Below are 22,406 nucleotides of genomic sequence, written 5' to 3'. Positions count from 1 at the left end.
ACTCTCACCAGCAATACCAGTGAATTCTGACAGCATGTACACTTTATATATTTCCTTTTCATGTCACATGTCACACACCATGGCATGACATAAAGTAGTTATACTGCATCAGCATGGTCTCTCCCAGACAAAGATTTGAAATCAGACTGAGGTTTTAATATGTGCTGTTGAAGAAAAAACAATAAATGGTCAATGCTGAAGGGAATAAAGATGAATTTATAGAGGCTTCAGATCTATCATAGTCCTTTAGCCTCATTTGAATATCAATTAAAACTTTGATTTTTCAGTATCAGGGAAATGGACTCTCTTGTAAAGTTATTGCTTGACGAGTCTTTGAGAGAACTACATGCACATATACAGGTTGGAGGGTGAAATCCTGTTGACTAAAGATGAGCAAATATATTAGCCCCTTAACGACTGCCGATACGCCTTTTAACAGTATCAGTTAAGGTTACTTATGCCTCAGTGCCGCTTTTTAACGGCGTTGAGAAATAAGTGCATAGCGCCCCCCCAGAGTCAGAATTTCTTTGGGGTCTTGGCTACCGGGGGTAGCTGAGATCCCAGAGAACATGATTCAGGTCTGTTTTGACCGACCCTTGTGTTACGATTGCAGCTATTCACGGAATAACGGCGGCCGCAAAAAAAAGAAAAATCCAATTTCCCATTTAATTTCCAAATCAGAGGAGAGAGAAATGGGGGCCCCCATTCCTCCCCCGGTACCTCCAGTGTACATGCATCCCCTCATAAAGTCCCCCTGCCATCGTCTTCTTCTGGGAAGAAAATGGCGGGCACATGTACAGAGATCTGCTGGCCGGCACCCGGCAACAATAGGAGATTTTTCCTATTGGTTCATTTTGATCACAGTGATAGATATTATCACAGTGATCAAAATAAAAAAATAGTAATTCAAACCCTCTTTTATCACCCCCTTAGGTAAAAATAATAAAAAAATGTATTTATTTCCATTTTTCCATTAGCGTTAGAGTTGGGCTAAAGTTATGGTTAGAGTTGGGCTAAAGTTAGGGTTGGTCTAAAGTTAGGATTAAGCTAGGGTTAGGGTTGGGCAGCTAAAGTTAGGGTTGGGCTAAAATTAAGGCTGGGGCTAGGGTTAGGGTTGGGCTAAAGTTAGAGTTGGGCTAAAGTTAGAGTTGGGCTAAAGTTAGAGTTGGGTTGGGCTAAGGTTAGGGTTGTGGTTATGCTTGGGATTTTGGTTAGGGTTGGGATTAGGGTTAGGGAGGTGTTAGGGTTATGGTTAGTGTTGGGATTAGGCCTCTTTCACACATCAGGTTTTCGGCTTCAGGCGCGATCCGGCGCTTTTGACTAAAACCGGATCCGTCGAAATGCAATGCCGGATCCGGTTTCCCCCCCATTGACTTGCATTAGAGCCGGATCGAGCCGGATGGCCATGCGTTTCATCCGATTTTCGCCGGATCCGGCAATGTGACGCGATCCGGCGTCTGGAAAAAACGGTGACTGTAACGTTTTTTGTATCCGTCGAAAAAGCCGGACACGCCGGATCCGGCGTGTCCGGCTTTTTCATACAATGAAAGCCTATGAGCGCCGCAATGCCGGCGGCCGGATCCGGTTTCTTTGGTCTGAGCATGCTCAGTAGCTCTGCCCACAGGACATATATAAAAGCAAGACAATGGGACCCTCAGCCACACCCAACATGCCACCCAAGCCAAGAACCAGGAGCAGGAGAAGGCAGCAGACATCTGCAGCAGCAGCAGCACCATCAGCACCACCCCAAATGGAGCAGCATGCTGAACAACGGGAGGGGAGTCCAGCAGCAGATGAGAGACGGTAATTATCAAATCCCCCATTCCTCCAAACTAGGGCTATGGAATATCAAGATATTCATTGGCCCTTTGTTTCTCTTTATTCAACAGCCGCCCAATAGATGCAGCAGCAGCAGCAGCAATGGCAGCAGCAGAAACACCACCCACAGCCATGGAGTCTGGCCATGAGGAAGACAGCACATCTTCTGGGAGCCCTCCCTCGCATCGTCAGCGTTTGACGGTAAGTTTTTATTTCCAAAATCCATCATCTCTGTAATATATGTGTATTCATTGCCTTTTATTTCAAAACAGGAATCACAAGATGAAGAGGAGCTCCCAGAAGAAGAAGGAAGGGGTGGACAGACACTTGGAGTGGGCTCACAATTGGTAAGTTTTTTGCATCAAACGCAGAAACACAACATCACACTACACACAACACATAGAAAACAATGTTCTGCAGACCACACACAGCAAACAAATGCCTACATCCAAAGACATAACATTTTTTGTTTTCTTCTCTAGTCTTCCCAATCTGGTGCTCGGCCAAGAGGTCCTCGCAGTGCCTCCCAGGGTCGTCGGCGACAGCAACGCGGCGGTCACCAGCGTGTAAGTATAAATATTTTTGCTTTGTTTTTTTTGCACTTTTTATTTCATTTCTTTTGTGGAGGCTAATTATGTTATTTTTGTCTTTTTCTTTAACAGCCTTCACAGCGTGCTCCCGACTCTGACGGTGAGGATGGAGGGATTGATGTGGACCGCCTCATCGATCTCGTCAGAGAAAGGGAGCCGCTCTGGAATATGGCTGACCGACGCCACGCTGACCTGATCGTTACCCGACGACTCTGGGAGGAAATCTGTTCGCTCCTTGTGGACCGCTGGGAGGACCTCGAAGCTCGGGCCCAGATTAAAGAGCGTAAGTATATACAGTACTGGTTGCTTGATTTAAACCAGTGTTTCCCGAACTCCAGTCCTCGTGGTCCCCACGGATCATGTGTTCAGGATTTCTATTTACTTTGGAAATCCTGAAAACATGACCCCTGGGGACCATGAGGACTGGAGTTTGGGAAACACTGATGTTGTATACTAACCACTTTGTCCTTTCTCGTTTCAGGGGAGAGAATTGTGAAGCCGTGGCGGTCTGTGAGGGATCGTTTCAAGAAGGAGTTCAATAAAGAGATGCGGGCCCCGAGTGGATCTGGAGGACGCAGGAGCAAGTACAAGTACGCACGAGCCCTGTCGTTCCTCCGGGAGACAATGCTCACCAGAAGGTAAATATTACACACCACATGTGACAAAAAAATGTTTAGATGTAACTTTTTTTTTTCAGTCAGGGCCATACCATGTCACTATTTTAATTGTTTTTTTTTCTCTTTATTCCACAGCACGGTGAGCAGCACTCGGGAGCCTGCACGATTGGACCCTTCTGAGGCGATCCCTGAGGAGACCGGCACCGAGGGACACTTCGACCGCCCCGGTACATCTGCACCTTCCCAGCCTTCCCACACATTCGACCCATCTGTCCCATCCACCAGCACAGGAGCATCGTGGCCGCCTACATTACATGAAGCTGCTGGTGAGGAGATCGCTTTCCCTTTACCCCACCCTTCTACCCCTGCCACGACTAGTACACCTGCGGATACTGGGCGGCAGCGGCAGAGGGGTCAGGAAAAGACTTATGCGCCAGAGTTCTTGCATCTGAATGCATCTTTCCAGAACTGTCTAAAAGTCTTGTCAGAGCAAATCTCCGCAGGCTATCAGCAGATCAACTCCAGCATTCTGGAGGTGAAGACACTTCTGCAAACCATGCATTCAGAAGCAAGATCTTCGCCAAACCACACCTTTTTCAGGTCTGTTGTGGAGCGCATGGAAACGCTCTCTCCTGCCCAGCAGATGCATGTAATGCATTCATGCCACGCTGCTCTCCAGCAAGTTACCTCCCAACCTCCTCCTCCCACCACAGTAGTTCCTCCACCTGCACCCCCTCCAGCCACTTTCCATCCTCCCCCTCCTATTACATCTACACCCCCTCCAGCCACTTTCCATCCTCCCCCTCCTATTACATACCATCCACCTCCCCAGCACCATCCACCTCCCCAGCACCATCCACCTCCCCAGCACCAGCAACCTCCCCAGCACCAGCAACCTCCCTAGCACCAGCAACCTCCCCAGTACCAGCAACCTCCCCAGTACCAGCAACCTCCCCAGTACCAGCAACCTCCCCAGTACCAGACATCTCCCCACTTCCAGCAACCTGCCCCGTACCAGACATCTCCCCACTTCCAGCAACCTGCCCCGTACCAGACATCTCCCCACTTCCAGCAACCTGCCCCGTACCAGACATCTCCCCACTTCCAGCAACCTGCCCCGTACCAAACTCCTTCCCCATACAACTTGCCATCAACATCATCTGCTCCTACAGTCCCTGCCCAACCCTCCACTCCACCACCCACCACCTCTTCTGCTTCCCACATGTCCACCCATTCTGTAGTTTTTTCCACACCTTCACCTCTAACTGTTCCTTCCCCACCACGATCCCAGTCCTCTCTCCACACTCCCAGTGTTGAAGTGTCCCGCAGCCCCTCCAGCAGTATTTCCACCACACACTACACAGATTTATAATGTGTGTATTTAAATAAAAATGACCAGTTTTATGGTTTCAAAGCTTTATTAAACAAGTTTATTAAAATTTTAAAAAAGTTTACTAAAAAAAACATTTTTCAATAAAAGTTAAATTATTTTACACTGGTTGTCTGTCATTTCTTTCTGCGGCGAAAAAGGTTAAATACAGGGTATTTAAAAGGTGAAATGGTATTCAAAACTAGGTATATAACTGTGGGTAAATTTTAGCTTTTTGCCACAGTTGTGTTCCTGGTTGTGTTTGAAGCAAAGTATTTCACCTAAAAAGTTGTGTTTATTGTTGGTGATTTCATAACAATGTACACAACTTTTGTTAAAAGGTGAAATACTTTGCATAAAACACAACCAGGTACACACCTGTGGCCTAAAGCTAAAAATAGAGACCATGACAAGATAGCCAACTTTGGTTGGCAAAGGTATATACTGTTGGTACAGAAGGTACACAAGTTTGGTTGGGCACAAATCTTTCACACTCTGTCATCCTGCCAGTGTACTCTGCCTTGAGGTGACATAAAGTATAATGCAAAATTGTCCCTCATTACTGAAACCGTCACAGAACTTCTAGTGGTAATGTCATGGTAATCTTGCAAGGTGGTTTCTTCAGAGGTGTCCTCAATGGAAATGGGTTCCTTGCAGATAACAAAATTGTGGAGTACCACGCAAGCTTTGATCACCTCGTCCACAGTTTCTGTCTTGAGGTTGATCGCAGTCAATAGGACCCGCCATTTGGCTGTCAGAATACCAAAGGTACATTCAACCATTCTTCTTGCTCTTGTGAGGCGGTAATTAAAAATGCGTTTTGGTCTTGTCAATCCTCTGCTAGAGTACGGTTTCAAAAGGTGTTCTGACAGCTGGAAGGCTTCATCCCCTACACAGACAAATGGCATAGGTGGACCAGATGTTTGCGGCAGCGGTCTAGGTGGTGGGAACTGGAAGGTGTTTCCATACAGTTTACGCCCCATGGCAGACAGTTTGAAAACTTGAGAGTCATTGGAGCGGCCATAGGCCCCAATATCAACCGCAATAAATTTGTATTCCGCGTCAGCGATGGCCATGAGGACAATTGAAAAATATTTCTTGTAATTGAAATATTCCGATCCCGATCCAGCTGGCTTTACAATGCGGATATGTTTCCCGTCCACAGCGCCCAAGCAGTTGGGAAACTGACATATCTGTTGAAACTTGTCAGCAATTTCAATCCACCTCTCTGTTGTGGGCTCTGGTAAAAACTCTTCAGCTAAGGAGTCCCACAGTGCACGGCATGTGTACTTCACTATTCCAGATATGGTGGAAATCCCGAGTCTGTACTGGAAATGCAGTGACGAAAGGGATTCTCCAGTTGCAAGAAATCTGTGGGGAATTAAAAAACAATAAATTAGTTTTAAATCACAGCATTACATACCAAAACTGAGCTATAACACTTGGAGATACAAACTACCACCAACAAGATTGCAGTGAAAGTGTGCTCTGATGCGATCACATCCAATAAATGTGGCTTACCTTAAAGTCACCATCAGACGCTCTGCGGGTGAAACAGAGAAGCGGCAATAGGTGTCCGCTTTTCTTATGAGGTGTGCAATGCGCTCCACCAAGTAATCAAATTCTCCATTTTCATCCTAACATATCCAAAAAATTTATCCGGGTTTCGTCGAAGGTCCATGCAGAGTGTAGAATAGACCCCACGCGTCATTCTCTTGGCTGTGATGGGGTGGATCCTCAAACGTCGTCTATGATGCCTGATGCGCTGCTGTCTCGCTCTCTCCTTCTCCAGAACAATCACCCTCAAACGATTCGCCTCCGCTATAAAATCCGCCAAATTCTTCAAAATATTTCCAATGACAACATCCATCTTCGCCAGTAACTTGCTCTTCTCTCCAACCTGCACTTTCTCCTCTACAACCTGTCAAAGAAGGGCTGTAGGAACATGCTATATATAGTTTTCCAGTAGCCAATCCCGTTCGGAAGGCCACAAGGGTCAATTTTAAAAACCGGATCCGGCGTAATCCGTCGAAAAACGGATAGAAAAACGGATGAACCGGATGAGACGGATCCGGTTTTGTCTGTCAAGAAAAAGACGGATCCGGCAGAAAACCGGATCCGTCACATCCGGTTTTACTAAACATTTGCCGGATCCGGCGTTCCGGCACGACGCCGGATCGCGCCTGACGCCGAAAACCTGAAGTGTGAAAGTAGCCTTAGGGTTAGGGGTGTGTTAGGGTTATTTTTGTGGTTAGTGTTATGGTTAGGGTTGGGATTAGAGTTAGGGATGTGTTGAGGTTAGGGTTGGAGTTAGAATTGGGGGGTTCCACTGTTTAGGTACATCAGTGGGTCTCCGGAAGCGACATGGTGCCACCATTGATTCCAGCCAATTTTGGTTTCAAAAAGTCAAATGGTGCTCCCTCCCTTCTGAGCCCTCCCATGCACCCAAACAATGGCTTTCACCCACATACAGGGTATTGGCATACTCAGGAGAAATTACACAACAAATTTTGTGGTCCATTTTCTCCTGATACCCTTGTGAAACTAAAAAAATTGATTCCAAAGTCAATTTTTTGTGAATAAAATAAAATGTTCAAATTTCCTTCCATATTGCTTTTGTTCTTGTGAAGCACCTGTTAATAAACTTCTTGAATGTGGTTTTGCGTACCTTGAGGAGTGCAGTTTTTAGAATGGTGTCAGTTTTGGGCATTTTCTGTCATATTGACTCCCCAAACTCACTTCAAATGAGAGGTGATCTCTAAAAAAATGGTTTTGTAAAATTTGTTGGAAAAATGAGAAATTGCTGGTCAACTTTTAACCCTTATAATGTCCTAACCAAAAAAATGATGTTTCCAAAATTGGCTGATATGTGGGAAATGTTATTTATTAGCTATTTTGTGTGACACCACTCTCTGATTTAAGGGTACAAAAATTAAAAGTTTGAAAATTGCAACAGTTTTGCCAAATTTCCATTTTTTTCATAAATAAGCGCAAGTTATATTAACCCCTTCACTACCAAGGGTGGTTTGCACGTTAACTACCGGGCCAATTTTTACAATTCTGACCACTGTCCCTTTATGAGGTCATAACTCTGGAACGCTTCCATGGATCCCGGTGATTCTGACATTGTTTTCTCGCGACATATTGTACTTCATGTTAGTGGTAAAATTTCATTCAAATAACTTGCGTTTATTTGTGAGAAAAACAGAAATTTGGCAAAAATCTTGAAAATTTCGCAATTTTCCAAATTTGAATTTTTATGCCCTTAAATCACAGAGATACTGCACACAAAAAACTTGATAACTAACATTTCCCACATGTTTACTTTACATCAGCACAATTTTGGAACCAAAATTTTTTTTTGTTAGGAAGTTATAAGGGTTAAAAGTTGACCAGCGATTTCTCATTTTTACAACACCATTTTATTTTTAGGACCACATCACATTTGAAGCCACTTTGAGGGGTCTATATGATAGAAAATACCCAAAAGTGACACCATTCTAAAAACTGCACCCCTTAAGGTGCTCAAAACCACATTCAAGAAGTTTATTAACCCTTTAGGTGTGTCACAGGATTTTTTTTTGAATATTTAAAAAAAAATGAACATCTAACTTTTTTTCACAAAAAAAATACTTCAGGTTCAATTTTTTTTATTTTACCAACGGTAACAGGAGAAATTGGACTGCAAAAGTTATTGTGCAATTTGTCCTGAGTACGCTGATACCTGATATGTGGGGGGAACCACTGTTTGGGCGCATGGCAGAGCTCAGAATGGAAGGAGCGCCGTTTGACTTTTTCAATGCAAAATTCGCTGGAATTCAGATCGGACGCCATGTCACGTTTGGAGAGTCCCTGATGTACCTAAACAGTGGAAACCCCCTACAAGTGACCCCATTTTGGAAACTAGACCCCCCAAGGAACTTATCTAGATATGTGGTGAGAACTTTGAACCCACAAGGGCTTTACAGAAGTTTATAACGTACAGCGGTACAATTAAAATCATATTTTTTCCACAAAAATGATCTTTTCACCCCAATTTTTATTTTCCCAAGGGTAACAGGACCCTAAAAGTTATTGTGCAATTTGTCCTGAGTACGCTGATACCCCACATGTGGGGGTAAACCACTATTTGGGCGCATGGCAGAGCTCGGAAGGGAAGCGGCGCCATTTGACGTGTTTGGCTGGAATTGAGATCGGACATCATGTCGCGATTGGAAAACCCCTGATGTACCAAAACAGTGGAAACCCCCCACAAATGACACCATTTGGGAAACTAGACCCCCTAAGGAACTTATCTAGATGTGTGGTGAGTACTTTGAACCCCCAAGTGCTTCACAGAAGTTTATAACGCCCAGGCGTGAAAATAAAAAAATATTTTTTTACCACAAAAATATTTTTGCCCCCAAATTTTTATTTTCCTAAGGGCAACAGGAGAAATAGGACCCCAAAAGTTGTTTTGCAAATTGTCCTGAGTAGGCTGATACCCCATATGAGGGGGTAAAACACTGTTTGGGTGCATGACAGAGCTTGGAAGGGAAGGAGCACCATTTGACTTTTTCAACGCAGAATTGGCTGGAATATATTTATTGGTATCCTGTTCGGGCATGTGACATTTTTTGATCGCTTTTTATTTCGTTTTTTGGGATGCAGAATTTACAAAAACCAGCGTTTCATGAATTTCTTTTGGGTGGTGCGTTTATGCCGTTCCGGGTGCGGTAAAATTTATAATGCGGTTTTATTCTTCGGGTCAGTACGGTTACAGCGATACCTCATTTAGGTCGTTTTTTTATGTTTTGGCGCTTTTATGCAATGAAAACAATTTTATATAAAAAATAATTATTTTTGCATCACTTTATTCTGCGAGCTATAACTTTTTTATTTTTCGCTGATGATGCTGTATGGCAGCTCGTTTTTTGCGGGACAAGATGACGTTTTCAGCGGTACCATGGATATTTATATGCGTCTTTTTGATCGCGCGTTATTGCACTTTTTGTTCGGCGGTATGATAATAAATCATTATTTTTTGCTTTGTTTTTTATTTTTATTTTTTAAGGGGTTCGCTTAAGGGGTTAACTATTGGGACAGTTTTATAGGGCGGGTCGTTACGGACGCGGCAATACCAAATATGTGTACTTTTATTGTGTTTTTTTTTTTTTATTTCCAAAAAATGAATTTATTGGGGAATATTTTTTTTTTTAATTATTTTTACACTTTTTTTTTTTTTTTTTAACTTTATTACAATGTCCCAGGGGGGACATAACTGTCCTGTGACAGATCGCTGATCTGTCACATCACAGATCACTGTGACAGATCAGCGATCTGTCACAGGCACTGCACAGGCTTCCTCATGCCTGCGCTTTGCAGGCACTGAGGAAGCCAGCTTCCTGCAGGCCCCCGAAGATCCCCGTCGCCATATTGGATCCGGGGACCTGCAGGAAAGGTGTCCCCCGCAGCAGCGCTGCATATTGCGCTGCCGTGGGGGGCTCAGGGAAGCACGGAGGGAGTCCCCTCCCTGCCGATGCTTCCCTTTAACCCCCGGTACACCGCGATCGTGTTTGATCGCGGTGTGCAAGGGGTTAACGTGTCGGGGGCGGTCCGTGACCGCCCCTGACACATTGTGCCGGGTGTCAGCTATGATAATTAGCTGACACTCGGCCGCGATCAGCGGCGCTCACCACGTGGGCGCCGCTGATCGCTGTGACGTAATATTCCGTCCATGGTAATTAGGTCCAGGGTCACATGGACGGAATATTACGTCAATTGTAGGTAAGGGGTTAAATTTTACCACTGTCATGAAGTACAATATGTCACGAAAAAAAAAATCTCAGAATCAGTGGAATCTGTTGAAGTGTTCTAGAGCTATAACCTCATAAAGTGACAGTGGTCAGAATAGTAAAAATTGTCTTGGTCATTAGTACCAAATTGGCTCTATCACTAAGGGGTTAGAGTGGAATTGAATTCTACTTGTATTTGACAAAAATCCACATTAACGTATTTGACAAAAATCCACATTCACCAAATTCAGATTTTTTTGTAGTTTGCTTCCACATGCTGGCCTTCATTTTCCGATCTGTAAAGCACCATTCAAAGGTTAAAAACCAAAAACTCGCGTTACCGCTCATCTCTCTGGCCCCTCCACTCCTCACTGGGATCATTCTGTGCATGTATGTACAAGTTCACTGCACATGCCATGATGGCATTGGTGTAATTATTGATTCTGACCTAACGAGATAACCAATAGGGCCTGATAGGGCTGTGTGATTCCAGGCAAAGAAGCTGTCAGGCAAGCATAATGAGATGTATGCTCTCACTCCTATCCTTATGATGTGAAAGCCTAAAATAAAGCAGTTTGGCTAGCCTTATTTTTTTTATAGTGGTTGTGACAATTTCCCTTGAATGACTGCACTAGACCTGATGATGTTATTCGCATAGACCTGCAAATTTAAGAAAATTCATCTCAAAGTCAACCTGCAGCTGATTTATTCACTTATCTGTAGTGTCAGCTCATTAACAGAATGTTATTTTCTTATGTAAGAAAGTATTAAAAGATGAATCTTGCACTTAAATGCACTCTGTATCCGCACTTATAAAGATACTGGCTAGTGGCTGGTTAATGCAGCTTTTTTTGAATACCCTATTTATTTTATTGATGGCTGGACCGCACAATACATTTCTGCATAGATTGTAAGCTCTTGAGCACGACTCTCACTTCTCTTGGTATCTGTTGAATTATGCATTTACTGTGTTAAATCTTTATTGTCTGTACAAGTCCCCTGTAAAATGTAAAGTGCTGCGGTATATGTTGCTGCTGTAGAAATAAAAATTATTATGAATCTTTACTCAAAGTCTATGTATAGCTTTGCTGTATTCTTAAATTAAATTGATCTATATTCCCCCTTCATGATTTGATTGTATTAAAACAATTGTACTGGTTGCAAAAAATTCATTGGTAAAATTAAGCCCCCAAAACAAATATGATCTTCAAAAGTTAAATCCATTCACCCCTTTAATGTCTTCTATCTGATGCTGCATTCTTGAGTAATTATCATTTTTCATTCATATACAACTGAAGTGTTAAGTTCTCTTTGCATAGCAAAGCACTTCGCAAGCCTTTGCCTCCTGAGGTTGATTCTCCGCTCACCACTAGGCTATTTAGCTAGATTGATAGCTCACTTTTTGATTAAAATGCCCGCAACCTGACATCACGTAGTCAGTGAGCTGTGAATCAATGTATAAAACCAGATGCTAATCGTGGAAGCAACCTTGGGAGGCAGAGGCTTATCAATTGCTCTGCAACACCCATAGCACTTAATATCTAATTTTCATATAAATGAATATATTAATCTATTCGGAATGCAGCAACAGATAGAACATAATGTCGATCAATTCACAATGAAAGGCAAAAAAATAAGTTCTCAAAGTTGTGCATCCCTTTAAAATAAAGACATATTTCATTAAATTCAAAGAAAACACAGATGAACGGCACCAAGGCACTAATCCACCAGCAACTAGTCCAGGATCAATCCTGGGCACACAGTATGCAACACGCTGCTAGGGATAACGGTGCTCTGTTGAAGCGTCTGTGTACGCGAAACGGCTGTCATCCGCTTTTTCCTCGCATGCCTCATGTAATCTGCCCGTCCTCTATTGTGTTACCTTTAATGGTCGAATAAAGAAACACTACACTGCAAATTGGGTGAGTGCCGCATCTCTTTTTCTTCGTTTTAAAAAAAAAAAAAAGGCATATTTCATCATGACCTCAGTGGATGTTGCTCAATGTATGAAGAACATTATTCATGGTCACTATTCACCTACTTTTCTATTCAGAGTGGATAGATAGGAACAGTATCTTTTCTAGAATAAAATTTGCCTCTTGTTACTTTAGTTTCATATTTTCAATTTCTGACATTGTGCAGTTTGTTTTCTTAGACGTTTTTGAATTTCAAATAGGCGGAAGTTATTATTGCGTGAATGAATCAACAACTAAGATATATGTTGATCCCTGTGTATTGATATTGTAGAGAAGGAATGACCTAAATACTTCATATATAGTAATATTTCATAGCTTAAATTCTACTGGAAAGCCATTAGAGTCAGCCATGCTTAACAGTAATTGTTCTTATCACATGTCAGTGTTTATTGAAGGGTGCCAACCTTACCTGCTTATACTCAAGTCCAGAATTTAGAGAACCTTTTTAGAGAAATAAGGACTATTATTTTTTTAATTTTTTACAGATATTGATTGGTCACAAATTGAAAATAGAGCAAAATGAAGAAAAACATCACCCCGACACAAAATAGTTGCTGATACTAAATTATTTAATCTTCTATCACTTTCAAAAAGTTTTAGATTTTTAAAAGTGAACTATTATTTTATGCAAAATGTAAATAAGTTCTCTGCTAAATGAGATTTGTTAAGAATGGGTCACCAAGGAGGATAGCAGGACCAGGCTAGGCCACAGAAAACCAGAGAGGTTGGTAACTAAGCGGATTGCAGACCCCTGATCCTGTCCTCACAACTAGCAGTAGCCGTGGAGCGTACCTACGATGATCCTAGACACCTTGGCACAGCCGGAGAGCTAGCTCAGCCTAAAGCAAGAAAGGTGAAATCTAAACTGCTCCGGAGCAGACCCCAAAGGAATAGATAGCCCCCAAACATATATTGTCAGTGAGACAAGATGAAAACACAAATGCAGGCAGAAAAATAGACTGAGCAAATGATGGGGCCCAAACTGACTAGACAAGAGAGGAAAGGAAAGACACTGTCTGCAATCACGCAAAAAACACTGAAAAATCCAACACGTCTGGTGCACAAAAAACACTGAAGTCACACGACTTCGCCCCCACTATATCAGCACTCTGGTATACACTGAAAGCAAAGCAAAAAGAGACCAATATAACAGGGGACAGAACAAACTGACACAAGCAGTAACATATGGGCGGTGATCCAGCACAGCCCCAGCAGGAGCAAGCTGACCCGCACAAAGCAGAGATAGACAAAACCAGATCAAATGCAAAAAGAATAGCAAATGAACCACTTAGCTGAACCATGCAGGAATAGAGCAGGAGACATCAGAGCTCAGAAGGCACAGGAAGAAAATCACCAGCAGGGATTGAAGGAAGTCAGCTGTCTTAAATACACCAGTCAGAAACCCCAGATCTCCAATCATCATCATCATTATCAGGTGGCAAGCCTCTCTCAATCTGACCAGCTCCACTACCTCCAGTAACCACCAGAGTGAGCCCAGAAAGAGAACTCGCAACACCTCTGTCAATCTGACCAGCTCCACTACCTTCAGTAACCACCATAGGAAGCCCAGAAAGAGAATTCACAACAGAGATTCTCGTTAAAAGTTATATCTATTTATCTTCAACAGTTTTCTGTAGAACAAAATACATATCACATTGTTCTAAAATCTCTCATAATAGAAAAACTTAAGTAAAATACTGAATGCATTAAATTGGGAAAAGAGAATAAAAGCAAAACATATTGCAAATACTGTTTAAAGTGATTATTATGAACATTTCTGGAGGTCAGGTAATGATTTTCCTGAACTTAGTTTTGAGTTGAGACATACTGCTCTTCAATGTCACTCTTACAGACTCTCCCTAATGATCGCTGCACACTGGAGACATAATAGTTTTCTCCTTAAGTTACTGCCTCATGTGTAGTCCCAATATAAAAAAAAAGTTTATTAAGTCCAAAACATAATCTTAAGATTTGGAAAAATAACTTTTCTATTAGCTAGTTGTAAAGATAAAACATCAACATCAACAGACAACTTGGCTTGGAAATTCGGTTTACTCGGTGAAGTTTAACATTTTAATATACTTTCCAAATAAAATGGCATTAAGAAACAAAGCAACAACCAATATTTAATACTCATAGCAAATTTGTCATCAGATTTCATACTAGAAATGGCAAAGATTAATAAATAGATCTCTATGACCTAATAAGGCTGGTGTTGGTTAGCCAATAAAGGTATCACTCCATGAATACTTTTCTCAATTGTTTTGGGGACATAAGTATTTACATGTATTTACTTTGAAAATTCATGTTATAATGGCCATATAAACCTCAAATTTAGCTGATTTTTTAAAGTAAGTACAAATGATCTTGGGTGAAATATATTTATTAACTAGCTGAAGAGCCCTGCGTTGCCTGGGCATAGTAACTAACTGTGGTTAGTTAGTTACAAATTATGATTTTTCTTCCTCCATTGTGACATTGGTATCTACGGGAGTCTGCAGCGACCACTGGTTCCTTTCACATTCTGCAAGGGGTTGTGACTGTTCACAACCTGTAAAGGTGAGTGCAATAACCGTATATTGTCACCCAAAAAATCAGTTTTGTCACCCTATGTGCGCTCTCTTTCCTTAATTACAGGATAGGATTAGATACACAGCTCAGTAGACAGGATCACACAGGATAGGATTAGATACATGGCTCAGGACACAGTATCACACAGAATAGGATTAGATACACGGCTCAGCAGACAGTATCACACAGGATAGGATTAGATACATGGTTTAGCAGCAGACAGTATCACACAGGATAGGATTAGATACACGGCTCAGTAGACAGGATCACACAGGATAGGATTAGATACATGGCTCAGGACACAGTATCACACAGAATAGGATTAGATACACGGCTCAGCAGACAGTATCACACAGGATAGGATTAGATACATGGTTTAGCAGCAGACAGTATCACACAGGATAGGATTAGATACACGGCTCAGCAGACTGTATCACGCAGGATAGGATTAGATATACAGCTCAGGAGACTATCACACAGGATAGTATTAGATACACTGGTCAGTGGGCAGTATCACACAGGATAGGATTAGATACACAGCTCAGCAGACAATAACACACAGGAGAGGATTAGATACACGACTCAGCGGACAGTATCACACAGGAGGGGATTAGATACACAGCTCAGCAGACAGTATCACACAGGATAGGATTAGATACACTGGTCTGTAGACAGTATCACACAGGATAGGATTAGATACACATCTCAGCAGACAGTATCACACTAGATATGATTAGATACACGGCTCAGCAGACAGTAGCACACAGGATAGGATTAGATACACAGGTCATCAGACAGTATCACACAGGATAGGATTAGATACACGGGTCAGTAGACAGTATCACACAGGATAGGATTCGATACACAGGTAAGCAGTCAGTATCACACAGGATAGGATTAGATACATTGCTCAGCAGACTATAACACACAGGAGAGGTTTAGATACATGGCTCAGCAGAAAGTATCACACAGAAGAGGATTAGATAGACGGCTCAACAGATAGTATCAAAATCCTCTCCTGTGTGTTACTGTCTGCTGAGCCGTGTATCTAATCCTATCTTGTGTAATACTGACTGCTGAGCTGTGTATCTAATCCCCTCCTGTGTGATACTGTCCGCTGAGCCATGTATCTAATCCTCTCCTGTGTGTTATTGTCTGCTGAGCTGTGTATCTAATCCTATCATGTGTGATACAGTCTACTTAGCCATGTTTCTAATCCTATCCTGTGTGATACTGTCTGCTGCTAAACCATGTATTTAATCCTATTCTGTGTGATACTGTGTGCTGAGCCATGCATCTAATCCTATCCTGTGTGATACTGACTACTGAGCCATCTATCTAATCCTATCCTGTGTGATACTGTCTGCTGAGCCATCTATCTAATCCTCTCCTGTGTGTTATAGTCTGCTGAGCCATGTATCTAATCCTATCCTGTGTGATACTGACTGCTTACCCGTGTATCTAATCCTATCCTGTGTGATACTGACTGCAGGACCGTGTATCGAATCCTATCCTGTGTGATACTGCCTATTGACCATGTATCTAATCCTCTCCTGTGTGTTACTGTCTGCTGAGCCGTGTATCTAATCCTATGTTGTGTAATACTGACTGCTGAGCTGTGTATCTAATCCTCTCCTGTGTGATACTGTCCGCTGAGCCATGTATCTAATCCTCTCCTGTGTGTTATTGTCTGCTGAACTGTGTATCTAATCCTATCCTGTGTGACACTGTCTGCTGAACTGTGTATCTAATCCTATCCTGTCTGTTACTGTCTGCTGAACCGTGTATCTAATCCTATCCTGTGTGATACAGTCTCCTTAGCCGTGTTTCTAATCCTATCCTGTGTGATACTGTCTGCTGCTAAACCATGTATCTAATCCTTTCCTGTGTGACACTGTCTGCTGAGCTGTGTATCTAATCCTGTCTGCTGAACCGTGTATCTAATCCTATCCTGTGTGATACAGTCTCCTTTAGCTGTGTTTCTAATCCTATCCTGTGTGATACTGTCTGCTGCTAATCCATGTATCTAATCCTATCCTGTGTGAAACTGTCTGCTGAGCCGTGTATCTAATTCTATCCTGTGTGATACTGACTGCTGAGCCATCTATCTAATCCTATCCTGTGTGTTATAGTCTGCTGAGCCATGTATCTAATCCTATCCTGTGTGATACTGACTGCTTACCTGTGTATCTAATCCTATCCTGTGTGATACTGACTGCAGGACCGTGTATCGAATCCTATCCTGTGTGATACTGACTGCAGGACCGTGTATCGAATCCTATCCTGTGTGGTACTGCCTACTGACCAGTGTATCTAATCCTATCCTGTGTGTTACTGTATGCTGAGCCATGTATCTAATCCTATCCTGTGTGATACTGTCTGCTGAGCCGTATATCTAATCCTATCCTGTGTGATACTGGGCTCCCCCTGGGCTCACCCTGCAGTCTGTGTCAGAGGGTGGTCCGAGTTGGCACAGTAATAAATTGTGTTATTTCCAGCTTTACAGAAGGACGATAACACCTTAGAAATGATAAGAATAATAGGCCTCAGTTACCACAACTGTCTACAAGGAAAACTGTTGCTCATAGCAACCAATCACAGCTCAGCTTCTTTTAAACAGCTCTGGTGAAATGAAAGATGCTTAGTGATTGGTTGCTATGTGGAGTGGGTGTGGCTGATACACACACATACAATCATTTTTATATATATATATATATATATATAGATTAATGCAGGGGTCCCCAACCACTGGTCCGCCGCCCAGGACTAGGCCATTGTAGTTCTGTTGCTGGTCCATGGAGCCATGGCTCAGAATGCTGGACACAAGGGGAGCCAGCAGCTGTAGCACTGTAGTGACAGCTGCAACTGCTGGCTTCCAGACATCGATATTCACCCTCAGTTCCTGCATCCTTGTCGGGCACGGCAGCTTCATCCAGTGCTGAGCGGTCACATAATACCGCTCATTAAGGTCATGAATATGGACATGGACTCCACTTCCAAAGGTGTGGCGTCCATATTCATGACCTATACATGCAAAGGAGCGGAGCCATGCCGAGCCGTGCGTTGAGTCACATTATAAATGTTATAATTAAATGATAAGTATGCACTACAAAACTACAACGCTGCCCAGTTCAAGGGGCAGGTCCCTGCCAGATTCTCCATGCCATGATCCCCTTGACTGACAGATCTCTCCCTAAACACAGACACATAAGAAGACACCTATCTGTCTAGAGGAGCAGGGTGGGATGAAGCCACATGGGTCCTGTCTCCTAGATTAATAATATGGGCCGCATTGTCTTCTAACTCACAATTTAAAATCAGATTTTTTGTAAATGCTGTGTCTCGAGCAAAAAAAATAAAAAATCACAGCTGGAATTGTTAGGTTGATGGATTGCACTAAATTAAAATAAATTATAAAGTGCAATCGCAACCCGGGGTCAACCGTGCAGAGGTGTAAAACTGCTGCTAGAGGGTAATGATGGAACCAAGACAGCGAGCAATTGCTTGAACACACTGTGTCAAACGCCACACCGTGTGAACGAAACACTGAGTATCCAGCTCTGTTACTTCACTGAGTGGTACTGAGAAAGAGAGCACTTAGTGCTATACCCTGTTAAACATCACAGGAATAAAGCAAGTATGACGCTAGGTGTGGGACCCTATCACTCTCTCAGGGAAGTCTAGGCTAGTGGCTGAGCTTGCTCTGTAACTCAGTTGTGCTAACCGCACACATGACCGGAGACAGATGCTAAGCCAAGCGAGTTTCCCACCCTACCCTGCTTGCCTAGACACACAGTCACTGTTATAAGAGCAGTCCACACACACGTGCACACAGAGTAGTAGTGTATCCACTCACATACACAATCACAAATGTCACTAGCACACCGACGTGCGCCTCTGAGAGCCTTTTATACACTATGCTCATGTTCAGTCTGACAGGACCTTGCCCATGGACCAATCCGGAGCTGCCACATCACCAGAACAGTTGACGTACAACCATCAATAGGAAGACGCCACATCACGGACATGCTCAGTAAGGTGATTTTTGGACTTAGACTCCAGAGTGTCTGGTCGCCGCTGCCTATCGCTGGTTGGCTGGAGAGCCAGCAGTGACCAAATGAACAGCATGAGCCTGAGCAAGACGCTGGGACTGACATCTATGCTCAGCAGCGGCCGAAGCTGAATAGGAGACCGCAGAGGCAGAAAAGGCTTGTGATCTATCCTGTGCAGTGGGAGAATCCCGACGCCTTTCATTACCCCCCCGCTAGAATCCCCCCAGCAACTTTCGCCATGCTCGAAAGCCGCAAGAAGCTGGGGGGCATGAATGTGCTCTATAGGTTCCAGGTCCTATTCTCAGGCCCATGAACCTTCCAGTCCACCCAAAAAGTTTTTTACCACGCACCACCTTGGACCAGACAATGGCATTGACCTCAAATTCGTCCGAGGACATATCCAAACTCCCAGCAGGAGTCCCAGAAGACAGGGTCATATATACGGGTTTTAACAGAGACACGTGGAAGGTGTTGGTGATGTTCATATGTGGTGGAAGACCGAGGTGATAGACTACAGGATTCACCTGTTCAAGGACCTTGAAAGGACCTAGGTAGTGGGGAGTAAATTTAGTGGACTCTACACGCTGCCTGATGTTACGAGTTGATAACCACATCAAATCAAAAGGTGCAAAGACTGGAGCAGGACGATGACGCGTGTCAATAGGTAGCCTCATTCTCTCCTTAGAGGCTTGAATTGCATCCTGCATGCGATCCCAGATGTCACAAGCCTCCACTGCCCAATCTGCCACCCTAGAGTTGGAAGTCGAGACGGGCATGGGTATCGGAACATGCGGGTGTTGCCCATAATTAAGGAGAAACGGAGTCTGCCCCATGGAATCAGAAATGGCATTATTTAAGGCAAACTCCGTGATACGTGACCAGCGTCTGATTGGTCCTCTCCACCAGTCCATTCGTCTCGTCTCTGCATGGTACACAGAGGACAAAATAAGCTCAATACTACGTAGCTTACAGTGCTCCCTCCAAAATCGGGATGCAAACTGGGGACTTCGGTCACTGACAATCTTGTCAGGCATCCCATACAGGTGGAAAATGTGTTTTATAAGCAATGCCACCAACACTCATGCAGAAAGTAGGCGTGGAAGGGGGACCAAATGCACCATTTTAGAAAAATAATACGAAATGACCTAGATCACTGTATTATTACAGTCCATCCCGACCATCTCCCAGGGCCTGTCCGCTACTGGCAAAGGATAAAGCAAGCCCGCGGGTCTCTGCCTGGATGACTGATTCCTAGCACATGAGATACAGGCTTGCACATAATACCTTACATCCGAAGCCACCAATAAGACCTTGCTAGTAGCTCAGTAGTCCTTTTGGTGCCGAAACATCCAGCCAATTTGGACATGTGTGCCCATGAGAGAATGTCTGCCTGCAGATTAGGGGGAACATAAGACTTGCCAGGGGGTACCTGCTCTAACGAGACCAGTACCACCGTCCGAAGACTCTCTGATGGGACAAAGAGACATGGCTCATCCCCATCCTTGGACGAGACTTTCGAATGGGAGAGAGCATCAGCACATAAGTTATTCTCCCCGGACAGAAAATGGATGGAGAAATTAAATCGTGAGAAGAACAAGGACCCTCTGGCCTGGCGAGAATTCAGCCGTCGAGTTGTCTGCAGATAAAGAATTTTTTTATGGTCCGAGAAAACCTTGAAGGGATGCCCATCTCCCTCTAGGAGGTGTCTCCAGTCTGAGAAGGCCAACTTCATGGCCAGTAACTCCCTGTCCCTAATATAATAATTCCTCTCCGCTGGTGAGAAGGTTTTAGAAAAAAGAAACAAGGATGTTTCCGACCGTGAACGTCCTTCTGGTACAGGACTCCCTAGCATCGACAGAAGAGGCATCCACTTCCAGGATCAAGGGCTTATCCACATCAGGCCGATGTAGCACAGGAGCCCTAGCAAAGTCACACTTCAGGGAATTAAAGGCCTTAGAGACCTCCTCGGACCACTGCTTAGGATTAGCTCCCTTCTTGGTGAGGGCTACCCACAGAGCTGCTAGGGTATAGAAGTGGGGAATGAACTGGCGGTAATAGGTGATAAACCCCATAAAGCGCTGCATCGCTTTAAGGTAATGTGGTTCCTGCCAGTTCATCACTGACTCCAGCTTGGCAGGATCCATTACCAAACCCTTGGCTAAAATGATATACCCTAGAAAAGGTAAAGACTCCTGCTCAAACACGCATTTCTCCAATTTGGCAAAAAGCGAATTGGCGCACAAGAGTTCGAAGACTCTATAGACATCTCTTCAGAGAGTGTCAAGATCTGGAGAGTAGATAAGTATGTCATCAAGATATACCACTACAGACGTGGATAACAACTCCCAAAAGATGTCATTGACGAAGTCCTGGAAGACCGTGGGAGCATTACAGAGACCAAACGGCATTGCTAAGTACTCATTATGACTGTCCCAAGTATTAAATACAGTCTTCCTTTTGTCCCCTTCTCATATACGTATTAAATTATAAGCCCCACGCAGATCCAACTTAGTAAATATCCTAGCACTCCGCATTCTATCGAAGAGCTCAGAGATGAGTGGCAAAGGGTATTTGTTTTTGATGGTGATGGCATTCAAGCCCCTATAATCAGTGTAAGGACGAAATTCCCCACTCATCACCTGGACACAGAAGAACCTGGCCCCAGCAGGACACAGTGACTTCCTAATAAACCTTCTCACTAGATTCTCCTTGATGTACTCCAATGTAGCCACAGTCACTGTGAGAGACAAAGGGTAGACATGCCCATGAGGAAGCTCTGTCTCCAGGATGAGGTCTATAGGACAATCATAAGGTCGATGGGGGAGGAAGAGTCTCCACGGCCTTCTTAGAGAACACGTCTGCATATTGCCAGTAGTGCTTAGGAAGAGGGGTTAAATCTGAAGTGACCTCAGATGACCCAACCAGAACTTGGGCCCTAAGACACTGTCCCTCACATGACCTACTCCATCCCAGTATGCTCCCAGTAGCCCAATCTATATGAAATGAATGGCAGCACAACCATGATATGCCTAACAGTATTTAATCAATACCCTCGAGGATGACCAACAAGGAAATTATCTCTTGATGTTTTGGAGAGATTATGAGTGCAAGAGGAATGGTTTGATGAGTGATTTGGGTAGATAGAGTGGACCCATTAACCACTTGGATGGTGATTGACTTTGGGAGCATCACTAGGGGTATTGTGTGCCGTCGGGCGAAGGTGGAAGACAGAAAATTGCCCTCAGCCCCGGAATCCACGCAGGCCTCAGTAATGTGAGTGGTTGACCCATATGAGAGAGTCACCTTAAAGGTTAGTTTGGAGGACATATCTACCATGTATAGTGAGCCTCCTCTGATAGCCACTAGACTTGGTCATCTCCCTGCCACCTTGGGACACTTGTTAGCATAATGACCTGCCTGCCTACAAACAAAGCAGGTTGGGCATGTACGAATGAAACGGGACCTAGGTTCCACTTGAGATACCTACATGGCCTTCACTGGCTCACTAGTTTGAGCCAGAGGCCCCAAAGGATTGGTAAAATTTGGGGCCAACCGGAATCCTTTGTCTACTGGGCTCGCTCCAATCTACATTCAATGTGCCGATGATCAATGCGAGTGGACACCGATATTAAGTCCTCC

At 43.7% G+C, this 22,406-nt stretch overlaps 1 long non-coding RNA gene across 2 annotated transcripts in view; it reads left to right on the top strand.

The window, feature by feature from the left end:
- LOC141090221 (uncharacterized) overlaps positions 1-22,406 on the top strand; it is a 117,925-nt gene that overhangs the window by 82,785 nt on the left and 12,734 nt on the right. The window contains exon 3 of one of the 2 annotated variants that reach the window (XR_012232396.1): positions 11,861-12,210. The exons of the other annotated variant lie outside the window; for it this stretch is intronic. This is a non-coding gene — a long non-coding RNA (uncharacterized lncRNA). Of the gene's footprint in view, positions 1-11,860; positions 12,211-22,406 lie in introns of those variants that run through there. 2 annotated transcript variants of the gene reach the window in all.

The sequence above is a fragment of the Dendrobates tinctorius genome, unplaced genomic scaffold (assembly GCF_039654945.1).
Source record: "Dendrobates tinctorius isolate UK_male_01 unplaced genomic scaffold, ASM3965494v1 ptg000008l, whole genome shotgun sequence".
NCBI classification, from domain to species: domain Eukaryota; kingdom Metazoa; phylum Chordata; class Amphibia; order Anura; family Dendrobatidae; genus Dendrobates; species Dendrobates tinctorius.
The sequence above is the reverse complement of the archived record's forward strand: the minus strand, read 5'-3'. Positions and strand labels throughout refer to the sequence as shown.